Genomic DNA, 26038 nt, shown 5'->3' with positions numbered 1-26038 from the left:
TCATTCATTCCCATAAGTGGAGTCAGTGTTGATCTATAAGCTGCAGCTCCATATTACACATTTCAGTTTCATGATAAGCTGCAGTTCTGTATTACACATTTCAGCTTCATGCATTTAAGCCAGACAAACATTCCCAGGGGATTGAAAGAACCCGCTACAGTGAGTTGTGGTTCTATTTCGGATCATATCACAGCATAACAAATCACAGTTTCAGACACTGGGATAAGGGGCTCAATAAAGCAAGTAGCATGATAACTTCATGTATATCCCTTCCACACACACAGCCATGTGTAGAATCAAATGCAGCTCAGGTCCTTCAAACTGTGCAACTACAAGGCAACAATCCCTCTCATACCTACGAGTAGCCATTATTCATCAAAATACATATTCATAAATACACATCATTTACTACATATTGTTGTACAGCAGTAGCTACCCAACCCTCTCCACACACACCAAGACTGTTTACCATATCTGATCTTTTTCATTTGAGAAAAAAGAAGAGAACATCAGTGTTTAATGCAGAAAGTTCTTTTGGTGGTGCTGGTTTGTTCTGTTGTTTTTTTCATCTGTGCTCCATACAAAATGGTCCTCAGAAGCAGAGTCACTAGATCTATTTGGCAATTCACCAGCTCCCTATGACTGCTATCCCACAAGACATTTTGAGTGCAGAGAATGCTGCACTGGCCCCATGTTGGTCTATCACATTTTTGGAACCAAAGATGGTTTGTAAATTAAATAAAACTTCAGAAAGAAAAAGTCACAACTTAATGGTTAGATTGTAAAACCAACCATATAGCAAGTACCCTGTACTAGAACTCCAGTCCTGTTGATCTTTGCTCTGGTTCCCAAAGAAATAATGTTAAAACATGCAAGGGCATTAAAAAACAGTTTCTCATAATTAAAACATCTTACAGTACCCTGTGCAGATTAATAAGTTCTTCTGAAATATGAAATTACTTTTGTTAATAACCAAGTAAAGATGAGAGACAAGACTTTCAAGAGAGTTCAAATATTTCTGAGGTACAAGATGCTATATTTTCCTCAAGAATTTTGCACATTAGATGCTTGACTATTCATGTAATTTTGTTCTCAGGCTGAGAAACTGAAAATGTAACTCTGAGCTATTTTAATTGACTGTGCCTTGGGACATGAAGTAAGTCAAAGTAGCAAGCATGAGCATAAGTCTCCAAACCCTCGCAGTCACACTTTCTTGTTCTCCCTATTGTGCTCAAAGTTGAAGCACTGCAATAGTTGCCTTCTTTTCAGCTAATTAAGGTGCCTTGAAAAGATAAATGAAACAGGGAAAAATAACTTGTCTGAAGTATGTTTTCATTTTTCCATTTTAATTTCACCTACAAGTCAGCCACCTTAAACATGACATTGGATAGCTGGCAAAATCACAACATGATTGACTAAAACCTAACATCACTAGAACTCATTGTTTGTTCTTGGATATTTTTTTAAGTGAAAAAAAAAATTAAAAGGTTTTTCAATATAAATAAATCCCTGCAGGGCTTCCAATCCAAGCACTGTACAGTATTAGACAATGAAAGAACTGTAGGGAAGTGAACGAGAAACAGAAAGTTGGAACTACCTGGCCAAGTTTCACTCTATAACCTGAGTAGCGTGTCATTAAAAAATAACCAGCATGAAGAGTGAAAAACAGCTTCCAGTACAAATGTATACTTTTACAATCAAGTTCTCCATAGACAGAAATTAAAGATTTTTTTTTTTCTAGAGAATATGACTAAAAGACAGTTGTTGTTTAAGTTTCAGGGAAAAGGGGAAGAAAACATATACAAACATAGGAATACAAAGTTTGCATACTGTTTAAAAACAGTACCTCTTTTTTAAATACAATATCCTGCCAAAAGGTTTAGTCAGTACTACAGTTAATACACATCCTTTCAGGTTCTACAAGACCTCTGTTCCACTTTCACACATAGTCCCTCTGTCCCACCTTCCAGCCTGAAAGAAAGCATCTGCAGTTCACAGTCTTTGATTTCTAGCCCACATGCAACTTTCCAAAAGGCCTCTGAATCGGGAAAAGAATGCAGAGCCTAAAAGCACAAGACTTGTGTAATGTAAGTGGAATACTGAAACAACCCTTTCTGGCGATTGAATGGTTCACAGGGCTGGTAATGGAATACAGTATGTCCTTTCACCAGGTCACTACGCTTAATCCATTCTGCATAATGAACAAAAAACATTCCCATTTGATTGCTGTTCACGTGAAATGAATTGATCAAGGCCGTTCTGATGTGTGAGGAAGTTTGCCACAACACTATTTGTCCCTTGAAACAAAAAGATCACAAGGGCTTCTGCAGGCATAACCTAAACAGATTCAAGAAGCAGCCATCCCAAATCTAACTAGTAAGCCCCTTGTTGGCAATCTGATGATGCTGGCCAAAAAAATGAAGTTGAACAGAAAGATGCTAAACTTTGGGTTTGATCCTCTGACAACCAAAACACATTGCTAGAGAGCAGCACTGGGGGAGCCCACTCAGCCATGGTCCAAGGCATCACTTGTTCTGTGACTGAACAAAGGGACTGTAGTGGTCCAGGTCTGTCAGTTTAACAGCTTTCACCCAAACTAAATTAATTTTACCTTCTTAAAAAGAAAGCAAAAGAAACCTAACTCATCAGTGAAGCTGTTCAAGATTTTTTGAAGACAATAATCCTTCAGCTTACTGCAATCTGCGCTTAATAAATAGATATGGGTGCCAAGAGGTAGTTCAGCCCCACCTGCCAGTGCACCTTTCTATTCCAGCAAACCCAGCTTCCTGCCTTTTAGCACACACAAATTTGGCACATTTAATCAAGTAACTGTTCATTTTTATAAAGTATTAAATTCCCAGAAAAAAATATTTTGCTTGCCTACCAGAAGACAAAAATTGAGCCTTTTGCATGTTTTCTTTAAAAAAAAATCAACAAAACAACCAAACAAAAAACCCACAACCAAAACAGAAAAAGGCACCCGACCAACAAAAAAGTTGCCATCGTGATGCAAACGCTAAAGTTTTTACTTTATTTTGGGTCTCTTTCAGCTATTGTAAGATGTACTAAAACAAACAAACTCCTTCATCCACCTCTGTATCCCTGCATCAAGTCCTGAACCTGAAAGTGTAGAATAATTCCCAGTCTGCTGTCAAAGGCACAAGCTGACAATATGAGAGTGAAGCACTGGTGTAGGCATGCACATACATGCTCACATACACACACAGTATTTATAAAACCACTGCTGTAAGGGATTTGGTGTTTATTTTTTTAATTAACTGAAAATGATAACATGGCATAAGCATGGGTTTCATCAGTTGCTGGAAAAGATTCTTGTGGAGAAATAAAATTACAATGTTTCTTCATATACTTTTCAAGGATTTCAAAATAAACAGAGCTATATGATCATGCCAGTTAATAAATAGATGTAGGTAAAGTTGCAGGTACATCTCGATACATCTAGAAAGAGGCCTGCAGAGTTAGACCCACACTCAGGGTAATGTATCATATTGGCTAAATAACAAAATGCCCACTGAAAAAAAAAGTGAAGCACAAGTGAAAAGAATTGGGAAGGGCAGTTGCAAAGAGTGCCATTAGTCTACCTGCTGCCCCTGGATATTGCATTGTACACAACATGGTATAAAAGACAGTTCATTGTCTGATTCTCCTTCTGCCCATCCACATTTCTTACCATGTTATGTTTCTCAAACAGAACAATGTGTGGCAGCAGGAAACCAAAAGTGATGCAGAAAAGGACTTCAGAATTGCTTTTACTCTGTGCTCCACTTCAAAAGTCAGCAGTTGCACTGTGAAGCAGGGTGTACACGCCACAACCCACCCCCTCCTCAAAGGGACAATTTGATAAGATGGTAATAAACAGCCCTGATTATAAAACTTATTCTTTCCAATGAAGGCACTGAGAAGTGCAGCCCTTACTAAATAACAGTACTGACAGTTGCCAGTTTGCTTTTTTTCTCACATAGAAACTTTACAATCCATGGTCTCCTGAATTTATCTGATTATAAAAAAAGGAGGTGGGAGGGGATCTCAGCAGGGCCTTATTTTGTCCCTAGGGATCTAAAAATTTCTACCTCTTTTCCCCATTTCATGCTACAAAGCACATCAACTTGATATATACTTTTGCTAAGTGCTCAGAAGATTATTTCACTGGTTTCAGGGCGTAGCAAAGAGAACAAAAGGGATTTCGCCATTGCTTTGGTTTACTGGCTGGCAAGGTCAACGCAGTATTTAAATGTGATAATTTAATGATATATTAGGTCACTACCATGTTTTTGTTAGTATAACTAAACTGGTAGAGTGCCTAAAAGTTTTTTAAAGACTTCTTATTCATTATCTTTTATGTTTAAGAAATAATACTCTCAATAATAGATGGAGATTAAGGAGAGATTGATCTTTTTTCAAGGATTCAGATGAATCTGGCTAAGAAGAAAAGAACTTTGGAACGACATACAAGAAAAGAAACTGCTTAGTCATCAATTGTCTCAGACACAAGATAACTGATGTACATATGTGAAGATGAAACTAAATTAATTCTTTGGAGGATGCTTATCCACACGAGCATTGACAGATCTGAGGTAGACCCCCTGGAAGAGTCAGCACTAGCTGCATAGATGTATCTACTCCACTGAAATGATTCTTTGGGGAACACATTCCTGCATTAACTGCTTTCCATATCCACCTTCAGAGCTAAATTAGAGTAAATCTTATTTACTTTCCTTCACCTTCTCTGCAAGTTCCCATTTTTTGATCTTGCACAGGACAACATCTTGAGAGGTCTCCACTTGTAGAGATAAAATTGTCCCATGTGTAATGGAAAATGTGGAATTCCAAATGATTGCAAAAGTAGAACCAGGCAAATAAATCAGGCATAAAATCACATCTGTCACTGTTCAGTGCAAAAAACTCTGAAATCTGTTATCAAAGCACAAGGCAGGTTACTATGCTATCAGCACAGTGAGCCTTTGATATGAAACTGAGGTTTTAAGTTGGAATCCTGGTTCTGTTATATAAGGCAAAAAGAAGCTTTACCTACAACACAGAATAAGGCCAGATTCACCTCAGTTATGTCAGCATCACAAGCCTTCATAACTTGTGGTAACCGGCACTAAATGAAGCCAGAAACATTCTAAGAGGAAGGATTTTGCAGTTGGCTTCATCAAGTAGACTATAAGATGCTCAAAGATGAATTAGCAACAAGAACCTGAAGCTCTCCAAACAGTGACCAAAACAAATTATATTAGAAACCAAACTGACAGCAATTTGTTAAGTAACCATGAGTCTCGTTCTAGATAGATTCACTTAGCAGAGTTACTGTCAGTGTAAGCAAGTAGTAGACAAGTGCTGCAAGGCACAGAATTTATAGCACTGCCAACATTTTAAGTATCTACTGGCAGGAAAAAAGATTAGTGGTCTGTAATGAAAAAAGTTATTCAAGGAAGCTCAGTTTCTTTAATTTGGCATAAATATAGGGGGAGGATTCCTTTACATTTTAAATATCACACACACATGTCATATTAAGCTACAATTTTGGGAACTCTGCAGGAGTTAACTGTATGACCTCAGCATCAGCCACAGACAGACTTACATTGTTGACTCTCAGGTACAAAGTAACTCAAAGCAAAACACTTGGGAGCAAAATAAAACATACTGAAGTGAATTTCCATACAACACAGTAAAAATCAAATCAGGTATATCAAACAGTCTCCTCTATTTGTCAAGCAAAGATTTTCATTTGAAATATAAGCAAATAAGAGAATTAAACTGAAACAACTTCAACTACCATATTAAACATGTAATTCAGACAAATTGTGAGGAGATGCAACTGCTAAGACCTTAGCTGAACATCAGTGACGGTGGAGGAGACACACTTTGAATGCATAAATTAGCTTCCTACCAAGGCAAGCATCTGCTAGGCTCAGATGTGTCTCAGAATGTCTGATAGCTCTATCACTCTCAATGAACTTGCTCCACTGCACAGGGGTTCAGCAAGTCCTGCACCTCACACAGTGGACAGCTGAGTAGTCCCATCAAGCAGTCTGCTGGAAGGGAATTCAAAGAGATTCCTCAGTAAGTTACTGAGACAGCAGTTAGACACTTGACTAATGCTTGCTAGTTCAGAGAGGAACTGAAGAGGGAAATCCTTCCTCTGATCTAGTAAATCATTTCAAAGGGCCATTCATACCTAGATGTCTTATGAACCTTAAGGAGTATAGAGAAGTGGCTATTTTTTTCCTGAAAAACTACTAAGATCACAAGGACGCACTGCCCCATAATAACTGTTTAACTGTCTCTTGCAGGAATTAGAAGTTGACTTCTGTTCACATATTCCACTGATTCAGCAGAGGTAGTAGAACTCTAAACTTTTCAATGAGGCATAATAATTGAAAGTCAGAATGATTGCGTTCCATATGGTCATTCAGTTCCTTTAATCTGCTTTGCCCAGCATGCCTCACATTAAGGACTCAAAATCTGCAAATCTTTCCACTCCACTGCAAGTGATTCTTAAGTAACAGGAATACAGTCAGACAGAAACATCTTGTTCAAGGCACAACCAAAGCACCAGGTCACAACGGAAACATCAAGTTCTAACAGAGGTTGCATCAGAGGGAAAACTGGCAACTCTGATCCTTCTCTACTCACAAGAGAACTGCACTAGTTAAAATAATACCTTCATTCCTTTAAAAGCCTTTGAATTAAGAAAACCCAAATTCCTATTCCACAAAAGCAGCCGAATATTATTATACATGCCAGTTTATGCATAAGCAAGTAGACACACTCAAAGATAAGGACATTTTATTGCTGTATATTCTAATTCTTTGTTATATGTGGGTAAAATAAGGCACAACTATCAGTCTCTTGTACCTGTAGTGGTACTGGGATTTCTATGAGCAAAGCTGCCTGGACATGACCCTCCCCTTTACCTCAAACTACTTGAAAATATGCAGTTCAGTCATTAGGGTTTACCAGTCTTATTCAGCTTATAGGTCTCTAGCCTCTGCCACACATCTGTACTGGATACAAAGGATATGTTGTCATGTCAGATGTCTAACTCCAGCCTGCAACTTGATCAACACTGAGTGACAGTTCTTCCTCATCTCCCACATCACTACTGAAGTAACATTGCCATCAAGATATTCCACACTTTCCCTTCCCTTTTTAATCTAGGCTGACCTCAGAAAATACTCCAGAAAAGATAAGAGGGTCATAACCAGGCTCTAATACATTTCTCTTTATAATTCAGATAATCTCTTTTAAAACAATCAAACAAAAAAACTGAACTGTCTCAAAACTTAAGCGAACAAAAACTCAAAACATTGGCTACTATAACTGGATACTGTGCACTGTAGCTTTCTGCACGTGTGAACAATTTCTGGTTTAATTGCTTAAAACATCTTGATTCTACTCGATTTTTCTCTCGAATTTTTACCAGCTCCCCACTTCAGGGAGGCTGATGCCAGGTGCAGCAACAGCGCCCTCTGTCCACTGCAAGGGGAAATGGCATCTCGTGCCTCTGCCCTCCCAGGGCTGCCGATGGATTTAGTTAAATTTAAACAAATATATACAACATTTGCCCGGCGATACTTTGGCACGGGGATTCACAGTGATAACACATTTTTTAAAAGTTTCTTATTTCTGTTGCACAAATATCAGTGTGTTTTAAAACTCTTTAACATGAGACTTGTTTTTACTCTGGAAAAGTAAGGGACAAGTCACTTCAAGATTCTTGAAAGTTTGGGGGGTTTTGTTTTGGTTTGGTTTTGGTTTTTTGTGTGCGTATGTTTCAAATCTCCCTCTTTAATCATCTCCGCAAGAAAAGCCAATTACAACTCATACTAGCTTTCTGTCCCCCCACATGCAAAAGCACTTGCTGGTTTCTCCTTCCTCACTCCTGCAGCAAAGCGTCAATGTGGAAAGAGGATTTTAAAAAACAGGAGCACAAACACTTACAAATCCTCAAAGTTTTTCTACACTTTTATTTTGCCTCCATGTTTTCCCAGCTGCACTACTTAGAAGACCAAAAAAAAAATGGCTTGCAAAGAACATTACAAATTAAAAAAATGAAAAACTGCAGCCCAAGGAGGAGGATGTGACTTTAGTTTGACTTACCAATTTTATCCGGCTGTATATTTTCCTACTTGCTTTTTACAGCGGCTGAGCTCAGTGCTCAGGAACGTCCATCCCGTGTCAGAGAGCCAGGCAGAGCGCTGATCCCCACGCTGGATGCTGCTGGGCTAGTGGAGCTGGGGTGCGTGCTGCTGCTCCTGCTGCGGCGGCAGCGGCTGCTGCTGCTGCTACGTGCGCTCCCTCGGACCCAGACCAGGAACTGCTTCCCATTCCCCAGCCCCGCTCCAGCGCTGCAGGCTGCGGGAGGCAGGGCCGGCCCCTGCTACTGTGCTGTGCTTTCTTAAAGGGACCAGCCCCGGCCTGGCAGGAGCGCACGGAGCCGGGAGCGACCGGCGCTGTTGGGGCCGGCGCGGCGAGGGGACGGGGGGGCTCACCGCCGCCACCCCCCGATAGCCATCGCCGTGCGAGGCGGCTTCCTACGTGCCTCGGGAGCAAGGACAACACTCTTCTACGCAGCTTTCCTTTCAAGGCTTTCACGTGCCGCGATTTTTAATTTTTGCTTACTTCACACCCTCCGCAACGCCGGTGGGGCAGGAGGCGGCGGGGGCTGCCCCATTCCCCAGGCCGTGGGCTCTAGGACCCTTGTGGGGTGCAGTGCACCCACTCCAACCTCCCGCTCCGTGCCTTACGCTGTGGCACACTGTCCTCAGCCCGTGGTATGCAGCGGCACTGGGATCAGGGATATCCCTGGACATTCGGCTCCGTTTGACCTTAAGAGGTTTTATTACCTGTAATGGAGAGGATATGATTTAACTAAATAAAAAGCCCTCATTTCCTAGTTTTTCCTCTGCATCCTTTCTCTAGATAGCTTTAATCCCGTGTAAACCACTGTTTCTAGCATGTGTTCTGTTTTCTGACTTCCCTTTCAACTATATCTGATATTAATAGCTAGATTAACATGGGGGAGTTGTCTGCCTCGTGTGTGTTGCTGTCTGCAGTGGAAGAAACCACATTCTCTGTTAAATAGAAACACTGAAATTCAGAGATAGTAATACCATCTGCAAAATCTCTCTCTCTTTTTTTTAACTCATGGAAATATATGGTTTGCTCTCTGTATGTGTAAGTCATTTGTTTTCATTACGATAACTGAACTCTCATGATGACAACATCAATCAACACATATCACAAGGCAAAGTCATATATACACAAGAATATATGTATCTTTAGTGACACATCTAGAGAAAGCAAGTTACAGGGGAAAAATACTGTCTTCAAATTGGCAGGCCAAACCAAAGAAGATGAGGCCAAGTCACCACTGTCCTGTCCTCTCTGCCTTAGTTTACACCAATGCACAATAAGCACAGAATGGCTACAAACTGCTAGCAAGCCATGGTGTCCTTCTATTTCTTCGGTCTTATGGAGGACATGGGTACAAAGCAATCCAGCCCTTTTAATGATAATTGCCCATCACAAACAGGCTCAGTAGGTATCCGCTAACTACTAGCATGTATACCTTCTGCCCCATAAGCAAAGCAGCCATTTGGCCACACTACTAAATTATAATGTTCAGCACTATTAGCCTTGTATTAAACCACAGGGAGCCATCAGCGTTTCTCTAGCATGAACTGTATTATGTTCCTGCCTTTTTCAGCATAAAGCCTGGGAAAGTTTTATGTGATTTATACATGCAAACTACATGTGATTTACGGTAGAAAATCACATCCTCCCCTCCATTCACACATATCTGTTGTCCTATTAATCCTCATTTCCCACTCACATCTCTTCCCACCACTTTTTTCATCTCATCCTCCAAGTCCTTTCCCATTTATTCCCTGTACCCCTTCTGCCAGGTACTTCTGTAGCTGATTTCTAACTTTTGAGCTCCACCTAACTATCTTGATCCTCCCCTTCTCCCCTCTATACTCTCAGCTGCTCATTGGAAGAGGAAAGAAGAACTTAAAGGAGACCTGGGAAGGATAAACTGATTCCTTCTCTTCCATCTCTCCCCTTCCTCCAGCCAAGGTTCTGGAGCCAGAGAACTGTATGCAGCCCTAGAAACTAACTTGCAGCAGCAGGCCAAGGGACAAGGGTTAGGCAGGCTCACATGTCCAATGCTATCTCCCTTGCCACCTTAGCACAGTGAACCATTTATTATGATACAATGTAACCAAGGTAAATAGCCCTTGTCCATTCGTTAAAAGTTAACAAAACACCCATCTTGAAGACAAAGCTGGTCATCCATTCGATACCTTAGCTAAGGTTATTGGGATATGTTCAAAACAGGAAGAGTCCGTCTATGAGACAACAGTGTAAGGTGCTGCAGTGGGTGGGGAATTGAATGGCAAAGACACCAATGATGGAGAGAAACTGGGGCTGGGGGGAGCTAAAGTGATGCTCCATTGCTCTGCACACACAAAACAAGAACATGCAAACCACCAGAAAGTGCCTAGCAGGAAACAGGTTTGTGCCACTAGAAGAATGATCTAATCACCATAAATGTTAAGATGAAAAAATGAATATCTGCTGTTCCTTATGTATGTTGCTCCTTACTCTCCTCATAATCCCATGTGAAAGCTGGCCCACTCTCACTGCAGCATCTGGATGTTCCATTGACAGAGCATTGTCTCATGGTTACAGCACAAGTCCTGGTTTCTATTACTGGCTGTAGGAGAAATGTGTAGTATATTAAATAAAGAACATAGAATTCAGATTCTGCTGCATGCTTCGATATTTAGTCATCAGTAAATGAAACTAGCTAAATCACTGGTTCTTTCTGTGACTTTGTTTCCCCAATAAAAAAGATACATTAAACTCTGGTGTTACATATTTCTACTTACATTAGTAATGGTTTGGGATGAAAGCTGACAAAGAAGCCAGCATTTCATTATGCAATACTGAACTGGAGATACCTTAGTGAAAACTGAAGTGTTGCAGTTCGCAAAAATGTTTGATTCTGCAGAGTAATCCCCTTGGAGAAGAAGGGACATTTAATAGGAGCTATTTTGGTGTCTTAGCTTACAGAGGAGAGAAAAGCCAGAAGTCATGCCAAAGTTACCAAGAAAGAAAAAGCTGCATTTGTCTTTCTGAACAGTGTATCACATAAGGTCTACTTTCCAAGACAGCACAAACATACCTACAAAGGCAGCTCCTTCTGAATTTAGGAATAAAATGATTAAAGAAATCACCTGCCCATTTTGACAAGCATTTTTAGGTAGCGAAGACCAAGGTCAAAGCCAAAAACTTGTATATAAGGGCCCAGGATAGTAAGGAGTGAAAACACAAGGGGAAAGGGACATACAAAACCAAACAGATTATTTGCTGCTCAAAAGCAGATTCCCTTCAGAAGGCAGAAGCAAAAGCTTCTCCGAGATGTTGCTCCACCTCTGGAGATATAAACTCTTTGTTAGATCCCTCGTCAAAACAAAAGGACATGGATATATTAATCTAACAACAAAAGAGCCCATTGTGAGAGAAGACACAGTGCCAGGCTGCCTGCTCCATCTGACAATGAGATTAAACACCATGGCTCTGTGCACTTGGCTGCATGCCTTGCCTGACACCACCACCCAAGTGCAGCTCAGTCACCACAGGGTACAGAACCAGCAAGACTTTCATACCCTCTTCACAGAGTTTTTTTCTACATATTCCCTGGTCTCTGAAATGCCACACAATGTTTTCAGCAACTCTTCAGTGTGACATGTAGAGCAGCATTGCTACTATACACTGATATTGGATGTAACTCTGTGTTGGAACCATCACTATCCTTATTTATCAACAAACCACAGAAAATTGTCTCCTGTTTCTGAGGGGCTGAAATTAAGCATATATAGCTAATACAACAGAAATACATGTACATTCATTTAGTTAATATAATTTTTCTAAAATTATTATTATCTTTTGGCTCAAACCACACCATCAGATCTAAGGGCTGGATTCCACTCCCACTGACTGCCAGATGAATAAGAATGGAACTATGCTCTGATTCAGGGTTAAAGTTTCTGATTAAAGTTTTTCAATCCTAACCAACATCTGTGTTGGTTAGGATCAACATCAACCAATGTGTTGATGCATGGTTTTGAGAGCTTGCTTGGAACTTTAAAAAAGTAGGGATCTGGACAATGCTCATCTGAAATAACATTCATTATTAATTAAACACTAAGACTGTTAATGCCACCAGATTGTTTTGCACTTGATGAATCATAATGCGTGCACATACCTGTGCATGCATGTATGCACTTACACATGAGTATTCATACAGATATTTGAGTGAAACTGTGACAGAACTTATTGCTGTTAAGGTTAGCTTGAATCTAATATATTGCTGGTGTCTTTCTTTTTCTGCAGCATTCCCGACACTGTGGAAAAATATGTTTTAGTTAGCTGCCTCTACAAACCCAGCACAAACATATATTTTTGGTGAATTTATTTTCTCAATTTAAAAGAAATGTTTAAGGTAAATAAATTGGTTCCTAGAAACTAAACCTTATCAGATCTGCAAGAATTGTGCACTTAATGAAAGTTATGGCATACAGCATGAAGATAATTTCCTGACAATGCCTTAAGTCAATGTACTAGCTATTGAACTAATTCTACCAATTGTTGTTAGATAAAAATATTTGGTTTCCATTTTATAAAATGGCCCACACCACAGAATTTACATCAACTACAACTACATTAAAATCTGTATCCATCATAATAAGATGTAAGATGCTGGTTTGGACCTTCCTGGAGGCAGCACATTTCAATTTTCACCCATTTCCCTATGTTTTCCCTGTTTACAGCTCCTTCTCTTTCCCTGGCTTCTCAAGCCCGTTATAATACTCACCTCTGTATTGCTTAAGATTTAGTGAGTGGTCTGCACAAGTTGTCTGCTGACAAGGGAGTATGCTAGCCTGAAAGAAAAAAAACAGTATTTGCTGCCTCTTCGATAACAGCTGTGGAAAGAGGAAGGATATTTGCCCTTCAAAAAGGAGACACTTAAAAGCTTTTAGAAAGTGAAAGTCTGCTTTACTCCAACTGAAGGGTAAAAGAGAAAAAAAAAAGTGAAATTTTTACAGGAATTGTTTAATTTTTCCTTTTAGTTTTGCTTAGTATTTCTCAAACAGCTTCAAAGTGTATCTCTGTTTTGAGATAACAGCCCAACTCAAACCCAGATATCTGAAGGCACGAACACAGAGATCTCAGTGACTTCCAGAAAAATCAAAACAATGTCAATACGGGGAAAGGCAAAGGGAAAGAGAAAGGCTACTTCCACTTCTTATTCTGACACAGGGTCTAGGCCAGGTTCTTTACTCTGTTTGACATCTGGTTAGCACAAAACTGAAGTGAAGAACTAATGTCAGTTTTTTAACTGCCCTTCTAACTCTGTGGTTTATAAGCTGATGGAGGTATGTTAAAACTGATGCCAAGTTAAAGCAGCCTTGGGATTTTGTAAATGATAATTGGTTACTAATGGATCCTGAAACAGCTGCTTAGCAGGCATGGAGCTCCAGCTAAATATCCTCCTCTTTACAGAACTGGGGACAGAGCTATCACACTGCTCCTATTCTAGCTAGGAAACTCACTTCCTTCGAAAATGACTTCAATATTGCCAGTTCCATGTGCTTCTAAGTGCTTTGTAGCATCTCAGTGGAAAAAGGTACCTGGAGGAACAAGTCTTGGCTCCATCTCTGATGCTGGGCAGGGGACAACATTTGCTTACTGTGTATTCTTTGCAGAAGAGCCAGAAGGATTAGTTACTGTTGGTGTGGCTTGCTAAACTCTGATTATTCATGTTCTCTGAAGTTTACATGCAAACTAATCATCAGCACTGATCCCTTAGTAAGAAGCTGAAATCAACCAGGAAGGCAGTTGATCTTATTATAGCAGTTAATTGCAAATGACATTTAGTTTCAGTATTTGATGGCCAGGCTCTTTATTCTGGCTTTGGGGACTTTGGTGTTTTTGTTTGGTTTGGGTTTTTTTTCTGTGTTGTTTCAAGGTTTTTTCCCTTCTCTTCATTACACCACTGTTAAGCTGCCCTGATTTTTCTTAGACAGAACTTCCATCACATTGAATCTGTCCTATTTTGTGACACAGACTTTCCTGGAGAACACTTGACCTTCTTTACAGGCATTCCTGTAAGCTTAGGAGTCCTGGAAATGGGACAATGTTCCTATGGAAAGGTGGCTTCTTATTTCTATGCAAAGGATGCTGAATTGCTTTCTTGGAAATCTGCTTGACTGCAAGGGTGAGGACAGGAGAGAAAAAAGATGTAAGCCATCTTTGTTGTACTTGGCAAGAGTGTTCAGTTTACTGGGAATGCAGAGCACCCATGCTCCAGTGAGGTGCTAAGTAGTATATGTAGGATTACCAGAAAGACTGGGTTGCTCTGGAGACACAAAATACATTGCTTTCTCTGTGAAGCAGTTGACTGAAGAGGGGCACACCCAGATTCTGCAAGGCTTAATTCTGTCGTGGTAGTCTGAGCCAGAGGGAGGCTTGGTGTGTGCCAAGAGAGCAGCACATATTTAACTAGGTAGTGGCCCTGATTCTATGCAAGATGTTCATGCACAGAGACTGGGCTCCTAAAACCATTGTTTGCTTCTAAACCGCTGCACATGCAGAAACTTGTCACCTAGAGGGATGTAGCTAATCAAGAATGAATTAGTCAGTTTTCCAGAAGACTTCAAAGATGTAAAATGGTAATGTTTTAAAATTATGGGGAGTAAATCTGTTCCTCTTGAATACATATTCATACATAGCTAGAGAACTGGAGCTGTGAGCAAAACATCATATTTCATTTCACATAACAGAACCTAAAGTTGAGCACTTGTATTTTCTGTATTGGTTGTCTGTGAGGTTGTAACAGCAGTGGAAAGCACTTAGGATATTGACAGAGGGAGAGTATCATGCCTGTGAAGACAACTACAGGAAACTTACTGCTCAGTGCATCAGAAGTATGACTATCTTTAATTCAGCCACACTTTACACTCATTGCACTCATGCAAATACTGCTGCAGAGTTGGAGTCAGTAGGGAACTGGTTAATAGGACTTCACTGTATTTCAGATCCTGTAAAGTGAAAATATCATGGAAAGAAAAGGTTTCACATTATTTTGTCTCTGTAAATGATTGTTGCAAGCACTACAAGAGAAACAGAAAGGACACTGAAAATCATGAGACACTGGATGTAATTAGCCTTCATGCACAAATCAAATGCACAAGTTCTTAATAGACTAAAACACTGAGGGATTCTAAATTGCACCAAGGAGAAAGATGCTGACATTAAGTTTTCTTCTAATTGTCGGTCACACTGGAAGAACGAAGAATAGAATAAGGAAAGATAGATGAAAAATAGAGCATAAAATCAAGAACAGTACTAAATTACCATTTCCAATAAGCCTATTTACTAACTTACAAGAAATGCCTCCAGTTTAGACTATAATTACAACCAAAAGCAAGTTAATATACTTAGACTGAGTAACAGTGTGACTAACACTTGTAGCATGATCTAGATATAAGTTCTATTCTGTTGAAATGGTGATGGGATAAAGAGACAGATGGGGTATAAGATTACAATTTTTATGCCATTAGGATATCTGTTGCTTCTAAACACACCTTGATTGTCCATAACTGGGGGATAGTGAGGTTCTGTTTGCTGTAACCTTACTCTAAAGTTGAAAAACCACCTCACCACTTTGCAATAGGCAGAAGATTCCTCTTGCCTGTTGAATGTAGGTGACATCATACATGCTTAAGAAAAAAGAAATGATAGCTAAAATCCTGTTCTTCTCCTATTCCCTACATGCAAATCAGAACTAAATTGGATGATCTGTGTAGTTTCTGACTTGCCCTTCTTTGACTCTCTGTAGGTCTCTGTTCAGTTCAGATTCCCACCGTGTAGGAAGAGCCTCCCTCAGATGAGTTAGTACAGCTGATTTGACAGAAGAGATGGTCTTTTGGAGAAACAACTGTAATAAATAAGTCCTTTTAGCTTTCTATCAAAATAAAAGGCATCTTCAATGTTTTTTGACTTTCAAAAGAAATTGCAGAAGAAATATCTACAAGGGTTCCAGTATGGTCTCTTTTAACTTCAGTAAAGGACTGGTCTTCCAGTGTTTGGATGAAACTTTGTCTTAAACCAGGATAATTTGAAGCACATGCTTGACACTAAGCTAGAGAAGATGCAGGTAGTAGATACTATTTGGGAATATAGCAGCAGGAAAGCATTTAAAGGCTTCTGATCTCTTCTCTGTGGTGACCAGTGACAGGACCCATGGGAATGGGCTGAAGTTGTGTCAGGGGAGGTTTAGGTCAAATATTAGAAAAAGGTTCCTCACCCAAAGAGTTATTGGGCACTGCAACAGGCTCCCCAGGGCAGTGGTCACAGCACCAAGCCTGACAGATTTCAAGAAGCATCTGGATGATACTCTCAGGCACATGGTGTGACTCTTGGGGATGGTCCTGTGCAGGGCCAAGAGCTGGACTCGATGATCCTTGTGGGTCCCTTCCAACTCAGCATAATTTGTGATTCTGTGATTCTTTACTGAAGTACTCAGCAGCGCTCTTAATACACTCTACAATCAAACCCAGTATAAATATCTCACATGTACCACTATATCTTCAAATTGATTGCATCTGCATTGCAGACAAATTGTTGATTTGTTACTCTACACACTAGCTTGACTATAGGGATCATAAGTGATCACTGATGAAGATAAAGAAAAAGAAACAATTTTTTCTGCACAGAGTGTGATTAACATATAAAAGATGGTTTTCAGCTGATACAGAACTATTGGCTTTGTATTCTTTCTATCAGCTGCTCTAGACAGATGACTTCCAGGATTTAGGAGGAAATCTGTTATGAATTATTTGCTTTTATCATTCAGCTAATTTTCTTGTTGTTGGGTTTTTTTAATTATTTTTTATTAAAGCCAAATGATTGTGCTCCAGGACATTCCACAAATGCTGCTGTACTGTCATTTTAGGAAATACCATTAAAGCGACCTTTTCCTTGTTTGCTTCCCATGGTATTTAACTAAGCTGTTTTAAGAGAAACATCATTAGAATTGTCAATTCCTCCATGTGTGCCTTAAGGTTATTCATAGACACTGTAGTCTTTTGGGGATAACAGAAAAACAGGGCTTCGTTTTCCCTTCATTAACCCCATTTTCCACCGAAGTTGCAATATCAGGTTTAACACAGGTCTATCAACATTGGCCAAATTCAGACTCTCTATTTTTATTTTTTTTCCTCTGTAAGAATTTGATACTAGTGAAAGATACTACATTAGAAACATAAGAGAGTGAAGTCCTCTATCCAACCTCAAATTGTATATAGCACAGGAAGCAATTCTGCCACTCCCCTTTCCCCCTAAAAACCTTTCACCACAATTCCTGATTTTTGTTCTGGCATGACCTATTTTAAGAGGATGTTGGACAGTAAATCCCAATAGCACTTGGCCCAAAATAGTATGTGCTAGCTATGATCACAGTTCTTAGCTGCTTTGACTCAGCCATGAGAAAAAAATAGATTAAGGTATGACAAAGCACAGAACAGTTGAAGTTGGAAAAGACGTCTGGCAATCATCTGCTCCAAACCCAGTGCTCAAATGGGGGCTCAACAAGAGGAGGTTGCCTGGAGCCCCATCCAGTCAGGTTTTGAGTATCTCTACATGTGAAGCCTCCACAATCTCCCTGAGCAACTTGTTCCAGTTTTTTGATCACTCACACATTGAAAGTTTTTTCTTATGTTTAAATGGAATTTCCTATGTTTCAGCTTGTGCCCATGACCTCTCATCCTGCCACTGGGCACCATAGGAAAGCATCTGGCTCCCTCTTCTTTACTCCCTCCACCATTAAGTATTCATACAAATTGATAAGCAATCCCAGGTCTCTCAGTCTCTCCTCATATGCCAGATATACCAGTCCTTTAATCATTTTTTTTGGCCCTTTGCTGCACTCCTTCCTATGTGTCCATCACTCTTTTGCACTGTGGAACCCCAGTGGAACTGGGCACAACACTCCAGATATGTCCACAAAAGCTGAGGAAGGATCACCTGTTTTAACTTGTTGGCAATGTTCTTCTTAATACAGTCTAGAGGCCATTGGCCTTCTTTGCCACAAGGGTACATTTGAGACTCAAATTGTTGCCTACCAGAACTCCAGGTCCTTTAGCACAAAACATTTTTCCAGTGGGTTGGTCCCAGCCTTTACTGATGCATGAGGTTTTTCCTCCTCAGGAAAAGGACCTGACATTTTTACTTTGTTGAATTTTATGAAATTCCTATTGAGGTGTCTCCAGACAGCAGTATGACCATCTATCTATTAATCTTTCTTTCCAGCTTTATGTTGTCTTCAAAGTTGCTGAGGGTACACTTGGTCCCATCATCCAGGTCATCAAGGAGGTCTCTGATCAGGCCACAGTCTACTCTCCTGAAGTCCATGGCTGTGATCCTGGTTTTTGTATTGCTCCCTCCTCTCAGGATCCTGAACTCTACCATCCCATGGTCACTGCAGCCAAAGCTACCCTTGATTTTCACACCCCCAAACCATTCTTCCTTGTTTGTAAATGCCAGAGCAACTCCTGTCTTCAGCTCAACCATTATCTGTGTTAGGAAGCTGTCATCATTCCAGAAACCTCCCGGGTTTCTTGTGCTCTGCTCTATTGCTCTTCCAGCAGACACTGAGGAGGTCATGAGCCTCCTTGAGTTGCCTAAAGAAGGTGTCCTCTACTCACACTTCTGATATATAACAGACATCCACCAAAGCATTGATCTGGTTTATTATCCACAAGCTCTCAATTAGCTTACGGTCCATCACCACAATGAGGTAGTGTCAAGCAGATGCTATCATTGGAGAACTATTTCACAGCAACATCAGGCTCCTCCTCTGCTGCAGTTTTTCCTTTCTATGATTTCCAAGGAACACTCAGAAATGCAAAGATATTCTGTTCTGGGAGCCCTCATGCCCATTTAAAGCAATACCACAGCTCAGGGTCAACTTAAAGCAGTTTCCCTGCATACCACATTTCCTTCCCAGTTTGCTGGTGTTGATATTTCTTTTCCAGTCTCCAATCTTGCTGCCTGGGACTTCACCACACTGACACATGGTAGACTTGGACCTCTACCTTCCTAGAAAGAATTTCTACAAAACCTTTTCAACTCATCAATGTACAGAAACCCTTACATGGTCCTGGTTACCTTGGGGCTTTCAGCTCCCTAAAGAGCAATCCTTAGCCATGCAATTCACATGGCATTACATCTTCTCATGCCTGAGTCTAAATCTAAGGTAGCTTACTCTATGACACTTGCAATTGCAACATTTTTTCATTCTGATGAAGAAACTGGATTTTAACAGGTGACCAAATCTTTGTTCAGCTACATGTAACAACTGTAATCTTACTTATCAAGCAGGCCTGCTTATTTCTATAGTATTACTTTTGGTATGGAGCATTGTCTGATTCTGCATTCACATCTGCATTTATCAGTGCCACAGCATCTCACTGTGCAATGAAGTGATCCTTGTTTCCACCTTCCTCACATACGGTGTAAGACAACCAGGATGTAACATCTGACAAAAAGCAACAGGCATGCTTCTGTGCAATCCTCATTCATTTCAAAGAAAATTCCTGCCCAGCTGACACTAAAGCAGTGAGTGTGTGGAGTTCTAAGCAGCATTGCCTGGCACGTTATCTATATGCACTCCGAAGTGGTTTTCTCAAAAGAGCTGGCGGAGATGGAGCAGGAAAAGAGAGATTTAATGCCAAATTTCTTCACTTGATGCAAATATCAGCCCCCTTGAATAATAATTTGACATTCCTTAGCAAAGACACACTCTGCCTTTGAAATATTTACTATTCCTTTACTTTTTATAACCTTAAGAAAATTTGGGAGGAATGTGAACTGTTTTGGGTTTTGTCTTCCTATGACGGCAGAGATTTATTTATAGACAGGAACTGCAGGACAGTTCTCACGTGGCTGCTGAAAATTAAAACAACATGTAGAGTTTTGTTATGTTTTGCTTTTATGCCTTTACCGCTACAATCTCTCCCTGCGCTCCCTAAACCCTTGTTATTGTAACCGGAGCCACATTTTGCATTGCTACAATTGCAGGGTTATGTAAATTCCAAAGGCTTTAAAGGAAAGGGCCTTTAGATTCTACACAGGGACATAGGGAAGTTGACACAAACAGTTATGCCCAACATCTAGAGAGAGACAAAGGCATTTATAAATTGTCAAGAGACAGGAAGCTAGTCTCAGCCTCAGCATCAACCTGAAGTTTTCTAAACCTTTAGAACTTACTGGTTTCATTTAAATTGATCGTCCTCTCATTTTCAGTGTTGTGATTTGCTATGGCCAGGCAAATTTCTTTCAGTCACTTCTGAAAATCTTCATATGTCCTCTCTCACTTTCCACCAGTGTGTACTGGTTTACCCAGGAGGGCCAACAATAGAGAGTTCTACATGTACAAAAATTTTCAGACTTGAGGAACTGTATTTTTACAGTAATGATGAAAATGTGCATGTTGAAATGCATTACTTTACTGACGATGATTTTTATATTAAAAAGAAAGTCACAATAAAAGAGAAAAACCATACTCATGAAAGTCATCAAGGTAATAAAAAGTATGCTCCTGACTCCTTGCAAGCAGTCTTTATGGCACTTAGGGATGGGAAGAAGTGCGATACATGTTGCACATCTGTGCACTTCTGAGTAACAAAACTGTAATGCTGACACTAGGTGTGCATTTCTGTGCGGTCATGGGCAAGCCAATTCATGTTTCTGACTCTGTACTCTCTAAAAGAAGATAATAATGCCTGACTCAGACCGCATAAGCTCATCTTAGTCTCCAGTGTTTATTCAACTCATCTAAATGAGAAAAATGTTTAGTGCACTTCTCCAGCCTTGCTTCTATTTCAGTTCTAAATCACCATTAGGTAAATCATGCTTAAACCTCAGACAAAAAACTACATTACATTATTCCTGAAGTATGTGGAGGTTTTGCTCAGCATGGTGCACCTCAATCACCAGAGTGTGCTAATGAGAGCTCAGGGAAATTACTGGTTTTGTGAAAAGGTGCAGCCAGAACTCCCTAGCCAATTCAGCTGACACTATAAGAAAGAATGAGGCTGTGGTGCCACTCCAGTATGCTGCTTTCTATAACTGTTGAGTTTTCTAGGAAACCTTAAACTTATTGCAGTGGATATATTAAAAAAAAAAAAAAAAAAAAAGAAGAAAACAACGAAAAAGAGCAGGGCTTGCTGCATTCTTCACCCATGTCTGGTACAGAGCCAATCATGGTAAGTGGGAAAGAAAATGAAGAAGCACTGGCTCATACTTTGCAACCAGGTAGATCAGTGCCAAGTCAACATAAGAGCAGCATTCCAAGCAATTCCCAAGCTGTGATATTTTAGAAACAATCACTGCAGTGTAAAAAGATGCCTTCAGTAGTGTACAATAATTCCTACTCCCTTGGTAGTTACTGTCACTGCACAGGTGGCAATACATATTATCATTATAAAAAGGAAGCTGTTTAAATCTTATTATGAAAGACAAGACTCATTTCTGAAGGTGCAGTTATACAAGATGCCTCCACAGCTGAGAAGTTTCTGCCAGTTTGTCATGTGTGTTTATTTACTTGGAGGCAGAAACCGCCCTTTGGAGCTCTGATCCTGACCATCCCTGTGACTCTGGTCAAGTGACAATGCCTTTGTACCCACAACTCTTTTTGAAGTCAACCGGTGATGTGGATGCTCACCAATTCTGGGGACAAAAAAAGAAGCCCTACAGGCCAAAGCCAAAATCTGTTTGAGTAGAGGTGTTTTGGTTCACATCATAAATTATATAAACTTTCAACACAAAAACTGAAGCACCAACAGATAAGAAATATTTTTGTAAATGTGGTCTTGTGATTGTAGCAGTATAACACAACTCCCAGACACAGAACTGGGGAGTCCAAGAGACCACCTATATTAACATTTTTTTTGGAAGAGGTGTTGAGTCAGAAACAAGCATCCATAAGACACAGAGAAACTAAAAATCAAAGCCATATTAGACTGTGTCCCTTTAATTATAAGTATCTAAGAATATGCATATTACTGAACAAGATAAAGTACTGACCCAAACTGTTACTTTATTTCATAAGTTATGTTTTCTAATAGTTCAAACTCTTGTATTCTTTCTTCAAAGATTACTAGTTTAGTGTTCAAAAACACTGTGGAACACAGACAAGAAACTCTGATATCTTATAATATCAAATTCCTCAGATTTTGGTCTTAAACCTGAATCAAAATTGACACACATCTCTAAATGATCAGCACTGCTTTGTATAGCCTTTGGTATCTTATCCAAGTATTAAGCAAGATGGAGTTTGCTTAACTTTCGGGACCTGTGAAGTCTGCAGCCTGTAATTAATTATTGGCCAAACCAGCAGCGAAGCTCTTACCTACAACTCATTAGTTTCCTTGAGTTGACAAAGCCCTTCCAATAGATACTGCTTGGCTCAGCACAACTAGCAAAGCAAGCAGGACAAGGGGCTGTTTAGTCATCTCTGACATATTTTACAGCAGAGAACTTCCAATAGCTGACACAGGTCAAGCAAGGCAAAAAAAAAAATCAGAAAATACTAATAAATATAATCACACAGACTTTTGACACATCAGACAAACCAAATAAAGTAGAAGTCTAAAGAAATTCTCCTACTGATTCTAAATGACAGTGAGAGAATAAAAGGCCTGTGTAGCCCAGTGGTTCAATGTGGTCAGGTATAATTAGGCCATATTAGGTCCTTGGGACTATGACTATGACACTCCTCTCCCAGTTAAAGAAAGGAGGACAAAAGAAATGAACGGATGTAAACATATGGAGAGAAGGTACTTAGTAAAAAAACTGTGAACCCAACCAAACTGAGAAAACACCTCCCCATAAGCAAGACAAACAGAATTAGAACAGTTCAGTTGGAAGGCACCCACAATAATCAGCTAGTCCAACTGCCTGATTGCTTTAATGCTCTCTAATGACACAACACAGGTGAGCTGCAAAAGGCAGACTTGTGTTGTCCTCTGTCCCTGCTGCAATCAGCTACACCCAAAAATATCTGCAGGGAAAATGACATCTGACACAGCCATTGTAAAAGTGACCCAAACTAAGAAGTGGCAACTCTGAGGCTGTGGGAAAGTCTGCAAACAAATCACTGGGTGTGTCAGATACACAGACGCTAATATAACGCAGTGATTACTATGTCTCTGCTCAGTGAATATGTAAAAGTGAGCTTGGTGTTTCAAGAGCCATGCACAATGACCGATGAACAAACTCCAGCCTGAGTGCATTTGCCTGGGAGCAGTGCAACATTTGCTGTGACTGAAGCTTCATGGGACACTCATATATAACTGAAGCCCAGAGATGACAAACAAACCCAGCACGGCATCTTATTCTACATGGAGACTTTCTAGACTGCTTCTAAGTATCACAGAACTGGGAAAACTGCTTCTACAACACCTGTGAGTGAATTTCTCCGTGAGCTTCACTGAGGTTACAGGGCTCATTATTCCCCACCCTGTTAGTGTGACGAGATGCAGTGCATACGATCCACATTAAATAGCAGAATCCAGCCCTAGAAACAAGCCTCCAAAATTCTGGTGAGAAGCTTTAAAATTCCAAAGGCAACAAATATAGGAACCTAGAGAGCTCATGAATTTAGGGTTGCAGAGATGGAACAGGAGACCTAGAAAATAAAGCTTATACATCCATGCAGCCTGGGTCACTCCTTTACAAGCAAGCAAATAGATAGATAGATAGATAGATAGATAGATAGATAACACACTGGAAAGCACAAACCCCAAGTTAATGTCAGGGGTCAGCCATCAGAAGCAAGCGCAAGATTAAAAATAGAATAATTCCTAATGGAAGTCAGAGAGTTTTTCCCATTTCCCTGGAGGCGTTGCCCCCCAGTCTGGCACCAAACTGCCCAGCTCCCTCTAGCTTCTTTGTGAATTGTTTATTCCTGAAGGAGCTAAAGAATCCCAAGAGACCATGACCAATGAGGGCTCAAAGAAAAAATGACACTTGCCTATCTCTCCCCTTCACTGTGTAACTTAGCATTAAGTACCCAGAATTGAACACAGCCTTCCTAGCGTTGTTTCATTATAGCTCAGAGACATGTTTCCTCAGCAGCCTGTTTGGATCAAAGACTTAAGGCAACATCTCTGAAAGAGAAGGCAAAACACAGAGAGGACTTTTTTGCCATGTGCTTCCATTTTAATTTGCTGCACTCCCACATGTCACCAGAGCCTGTAGGGTGGTCAGTTGGGTTCTGGGTCATGTGCATTCATGGCAGTTATAAGACTACAAGGTCATCATGTCCTGTTCCCTACAATCACAAACAACTGTGTAATAGACATGTAGTCCAGCAGACTCCACAGCACATTTATTCCAATACTGTCCCATATTAACATGAGCGTTTTCAAGTGACCAGTGAGAAACAATTAGATAAATTTTCCAGTCTGAAGTAAGCCAGCCATTTTCATTCTTAGTTTAAAGCAGGTGGCAGTGACAAATCAGATATTGCATTTTACAGAAGTATAATATCATCTCCCTGGCCTCTGATTCTAGAAATCATAAGTTAGTCCACTCTGTGGATAAAAATAAATAAAGCTACAGATATTTTTTATATATGTCAAAATGAGAAAAAAATATTGATATGTATGTAATCGGAATTGTATGTTGATATATCTTGCAGAAATTGAGGCCAGTAATTGAAAAACACGCACTCAAACTAATGAAGTGGCATTCTTATACTGTTTCTTAATAAAACTACAGTGATACCATATGAAAATGTCAATATATTATGATAGGTCAACTCTAGTTTGTATTTACAGCTAGTATTTTCTTAGATAAGGCTCCCATTTCACAGTAGCTTAGCTACGCTAACAGATGTGTAAATGAGAAAGAGTACGGGCCCATGGAGATGTTCCAATAGATGTGAACATACTAAACATTACCACTGAAAATAAGCAGGGGATGAGGCAGTGAGGAGTTGCTTGCTAAATTTTGCCTCGGATTAAACATAAAATGTGTCATGAAGGGCATAGCAGGACATTTATAGCTTAACACATCTCCCCCAGCAGGTACATGAAGCTATTCTAGATAAGCCCAGACACAGCTGGAAAACAATTCATGGGTCCCCCAAGGAAAACTTCACCTAGTCAGAAAACGCATCTGTTTTTCTCCCTATAACTTTGTAATGGTGAGTGCCAAAGACTTCATAACATTCACACAGACTGCCTGAATCCTGCTGATGATGAAAGGCTAAGGTCAAGCTTTGTACTTCTGTCATTGGCAACACATTTCAGGACCTCTATAACAGAGTCAGAGAGATTCACTCATTGGGATGCCTGACCCAGAGGGCAGTAAAAGTATGAAACAAGCAATGAGGGCAAGTTCATATCTCAGTAGGGCACAGTTGGAAGACAGTTCATACTGGCAGGGCCCTCGCATGGTTATTACTCTATCCCTGCATAACAGTGCAGGAGGATGCTGACAGATCAGAGCACAGGCGAGAACAAAACCAACCGTCTCTCTGTGCACTCAGTTAGAAACAGTTTAATTGGTTCCCGCTGTATACACGGCTGCAAAAGTAGCAAAGGACTGAAGTTCCCTCATGTTTGGTCAAGATCTTGCTTTCTTTCATCTGTTGTGCAGATGCTGATGGGGGTCGCCTGCCTGGAAGGGGTCAGGATTCTGCCAAAGGGATTTAAGCAAGGTACTCACAGTCCAGGCATCCCAGCCTAATGGTCAGTGAGTCAGTGAGAAAACCAAGACTGTCTGCACTAGTGGATGGCTCCATTCCTGATAACATTTGTAAGGAAGAATGATATCCTGGCAAACCCTCTCCACACACGTGTGCTGTTTTATCTAACAAATAAACCCATTCAGCTTAGTAGGGTAGTTCTCTTACAATCAGTATCAGCAGTAC

At 40.2% G+C, this 26038-nt stretch overlaps 1 protein-coding gene across 5 annotated transcripts in view; it reads right to left on the bottom strand.

The window, feature by feature from the left end:
- DAAM2 (dishevelled associated activator of morphogenesis 2) overlaps positions 1 to 26038 on the bottom strand; it is a 221433-nt gene that overhangs the window by 169451 nt on the left and 25944 nt on the right. For 2 of the 5 annotated variants that reach the window (XM_051782850.1, XM_051782854.1), the window contains exon 1: positions 8128 to 8524. The exons of 1 other annotated variant lie outside the window; for it this stretch is intronic. The gene's annotated coding sequence lies outside the window, so the exon portion shown is untranslated. Of the gene's footprint in view, positions 1 to 8127; positions 8525 to 26038 lie in introns of those variants that run through there. 2 more of the 5 variants (XM_051782853.1, XM_051782856.1) reach the window with 1 other exon arrangement.

Source organism: Manacus candei, unplaced genomic scaffold (assembly GCF_025592945.1).
Source record: "Manacus candei isolate 608988 ecotype Guabito, Panama unplaced genomic scaffold, ASM2559294v1 h1tg000017l, whole genome shotgun sequence".
In the NCBI taxonomy this organism is placed as follows: domain Eukaryota; kingdom Metazoa; phylum Chordata; class Aves; order Passeriformes; family Pipridae; genus Manacus; species Manacus candei.
Note: the sequence above shows the minus strand (reverse complement) of the source record. Positions and strands in the feature narration are given on the sequence as shown.